The 4,030-nt window shown below is 34.3% G+C and overlaps 1 pseudogene; it reads right to left on the bottom strand.

Moving 5' to 3' along the window:
* Positions 1-1,874: 1,874 nt before the first annotated feature.
* LOC110305345 (10 kDa heat shock protein, mitochondrial pseudogene) lies at positions 1,875-2,183 on the bottom strand (annotated as a pseudogene).
* Between the last annotated feature and the right edge of the window lie 1,847 nt (positions 2,184-4,030).

Raw genomic sequence — 4,030 nt, 5'->3', positions numbered from 1 at the left:
TTAAGTACTATATTTTCTTTCTTAAAAAATGTGAGGTTATGGTTTACTTAGGGTTTTATTGCTCTGAAGAGACACCATGACCAAGGCAACTCTTACAAAGGACAACATTTAATCTTAGCTGACTTACACTTACAGAGATTCAGTCCATTATCTTCTTGGAAGGAAGTATGGCACCATTGTGCTGGAGTTGCTGAGAATTTTACGTCTTGATACTAAGAGAGCCAGAAGGAGACACTTCAGCAGGAATCTAGGAGGAGGCTTTCTTCCAACCCCACCCCCACAGTGACACTCTTTCTCCAGCAAAGCCACACCTACTCTATACCTCTTAATGTTACTCCCGGGGCCAAACATATTCAAACCATCACAGGGTATAAGTAAAGGATAATCAGACTAACAGGTGGTGTGGAAGCACATATCTTAAGGCCTGCTCTCAGGATGCAGAGGCAGGTGAATCTCTGAGTTTGAGGTCAGCTTGGTTTACAAAGCAAGTTCTAGGACTGCTAGAGCTACACAGAGAAACTCTGTCTCAAAAGTACATTAATAAAAAAAAATAATTGATCCAAATCATATATAATTTATGAGTGGGGAGGGTGTTATGTTGAGGCTTCTAAATCACTGTAGCATTATAATGGCCTTAGCACTCCAAAGACCTTTTTTTCTGTGAAACTTACTCGATTAACCTGATATTCCTTACTCTACTCATCCAATTTGAGATCTTGTTTCTGTGAAAATTGTTCTAATTCATCTGATATTTTTGATAGTGTTTATAGTTACTCCTCCTGTCTACTAAAATGAACTAAAATTATTCAAAATAATTTTAATGCAATTTAATTCTCTGCATTTTCATAAATGTATGTTTTATACTTCCTAATGTATAATAAATTAGAAAGTATTTCTAGAATCATTAAAAAGGAAATAAAGAAAAATCAAGTAAAGGAAAGATGGAATAGAAAGGAAGGAAAAGAGGGAAGGAAGAAATGAATTTAAAACAGATAGCTTCTAGAGACATTACAGTAAATGAGGCATCTTAAAATTGTTAACATTATTCTGGCATAAGCCAAATTCTCAATCAAGTTCTTCTAGATGTATATGACCTATTGATTGGAAACTTCATCTATGAAGTAAGAGTAACTTTTTATTTATAAATTGGCTATTTCTTTACACGAAAACCAGTATTTCTCATGCAAATTTTGCCACTTTCAAGAAACTAAGCTAGTGGTTAAAGAGAAAGGTCAGTGCTATTTCTTGTAGCTACTAATGCAGGTCCATGTGTAACACTATTAATGCTCCTACACATTTGACCTTAACAATGAAAAGAAGAATCATGTCATGAAAGCAACTTTTAGGACTTTTCTATAATGTTAGGAGTGATAAAACATTCTAAATGCATAAGTAACAGTGCATATTTGTGGAGAAAATATAGCAAAACAATAATTTAATAAAGCAAAAGATCACAAGTTTGTGTTTTATTGAGAAGTGATCTGTATCAGCTCCTACACTGAGTGATTTCTGCATATTACATTTTTTCATATTCAGTGTTTTGAATTACTACAAATATATACATCCAATTTGACATTAAAACAAGAAAAGGAACATAACTGGGTTTTCCTCATAGTTTTTCTTAAAAGTTCTTAGGAAAACAATGGTCATGTGCATAATGCAGGGTTTTGTTTTGTTTTGTTTTTTCATTTATATCATTGTATTTGGAAATGTTTGTAACAGTACAGTGAAACTAAATGTTGGAGAAAATGGCTGCCAGTTTAGGCATCAACCATTTATTATAAAAGGGAGGCATGGAAATTTTTTACATGATGAAATATTTCAGAACATCAGTGGAATGCGCAGCTCCATGGGACACCATTTCAACAGTGATTTCAGTCGACATATTTTCCAAGAATGTCACTATCTCTAAATAAGAAATGATCCTTGTCATCTAGAATTACTTTGGTGCCTCCATATTCTGGGAGAAGAACTTTATCTCCAACTTTCACACTGTCAGGCTCAATTTCTCCACCCTTTCCTTTCCTGCCTGTCTCCAGAGCCATTAATTTTGCTTGCAATACTTTTCCTTGAGACTTTTCTGGAAGCATAATGCCACCTTTGGTTACAGTTTCAGTAGCACTCCTTTTAACCAATACTCTGTCAAAGAGTGGAAGAAGCTTCCTAACAGCTCGTCCAACCATAACTTGGGCCTCCAGACTCTGCCTCATAATGCAATTTTAAAGGAAAAGTGTTTATAAGACATATGTGTTCATGTTTTCTTGCAATAATAATAGTAGACTGCCTTAGAATCAATTATGATTGGCTAATGTCAACAAATATTCCATGAAATCTTCTGTACTCCATATCTACTTATGAATTATCTTCTGCATAATCTGCAAATGATTCCAAAATTTAATTTCCTTACATGTAATATGGAAACAAAATTTATTTTGTAACATGAAAGTTTGTAATAGCAGCTTTCAATTGTCTGATGTAATTGTTGTTTCAGAGGCTTACTTTTAAATAAGTTTACCCTTAACAGTTTCTTCTGAACTCTGGCTAGCTGGTTCAACTCAGATGTTCTGGTGAAAACTTCTTTCTAAGCTGACTGATTCAAACTTGACTTTGAACTGAATTTCTCTGCATGGCCTCAAACTAACTCTGGCATTCTGTTCTAACCTTTTGGCTCTTTCTCATTCTGTGGCTTAATTCTGTCTTCACTGTGTCTAGCTTGTTCTCTCTGAAAGCTATCTTTGTAAAACTGTCCTGATAAAAATTGCCTCAGAATTCCACAAACTGAACTACCACCAACTCAGTGACTCAATTACAGACTCACAAACTGAACTCACTGCACTGACCCCAAACTGACAGACTTGCAACTCAAAGAAAGGCCACTGTATCCTGAGTGCTGAGTTTCCAAGTGTGTACCAACACGAATAAATCTATCCTTTTGTTTATCTGAAACTAGCTCTCTTCTAGGCTGGCCTTGAAACCAGAGACCAGTTTGCCTCTGTCTGCTAAGATTAAATATATGCCTGTTTTCTAGCTTTATCACTTGGACCTAGAAGGCCTTTGGATGTGATCCCTTGCCAGAGTAGCCATGTAGCTAGATTAAAGTCCCTCTACAAAAGTTAGATAGGAAGCCGGGCGTGGTGGCGCATGCCTTTAATCCCAGCACTTGGGAGGCAGAGGCAGGCGGATTTCTGAGTTCGAGGTCAGCCTGGTCTACAAGGTGAGTGCCAGGACAGCCAAGGCTACACAGAGAAACCCTGTCTCGAAAAAACCAAAAAAAAAAAAAAAAAAAAGAAAACAAAAGTTAGATAGGATTCTTAGGTAGATATTAAATTGCTGTGTTTCGTTTGTTAAATTTTCATTAAAAACCTAGAAAAAATTTATACTTCACATATTTAATGGCTCATTTTAATTTTAAGCAAAATTGTCACCAATAAAAATAATATCACAAAGTTCTGAATTTGTATGTGTGTCAGGCTGAAAATAAAGAACAGTGCTTTCTTCCAGCTCTACACTCAGAATATATTATTTTGCATTTGCAAATCATTTACTCAAAGATTTTGAACAATGAATCACTATGGGTTTACACTATAATAATTAACTCAAAAAGAAAATAATCTATAATGGGACATTGGATTTTTAGAAAATATAATTTATTTAGCTTTTTCCCCATTAATTCAATATCTACACTAGTCTTTATAAGATTTCTTTATAAACTAACTGGGTAAAGGGTCTAAATAAATTTTATACAATAGGAATGTACAAATAGAACTTAATGTATGAAGTTTCAATTTAGTTTTTTGAGCTAAGCAAAGATTAAATGTGGACATATGTAAACTGAAAGGCAGATTAACCAAAGGTACTCGTCATACAGGCACCTACCTATAACCTAAGTACTCAAGAGATTAAAGTAGAAGAATTACATATATATATATATATATATATATATATATATATATATATAGTGTATCTGTGTGTGTGTGTATGCCTTGTGAAAATACATTTGAAGCAATTGGCATCAGTTCCATATCTATAA

Source organism: Mus caroli, unplaced genomic scaffold (assembly GCF_978045245.1).
Source record: "Mus caroli unplaced genomic scaffold, Mus_caroli_1 scaffold_1, whole genome shotgun sequence".
In the NCBI taxonomy this organism is placed as follows: domain Eukaryota; kingdom Metazoa; phylum Chordata; class Mammalia; order Rodentia; family Muridae; genus Mus; species Mus caroli.
Note: the sequence above shows the minus strand (reverse complement) of the source record. Positions and strands in the feature narration are given on the sequence as shown.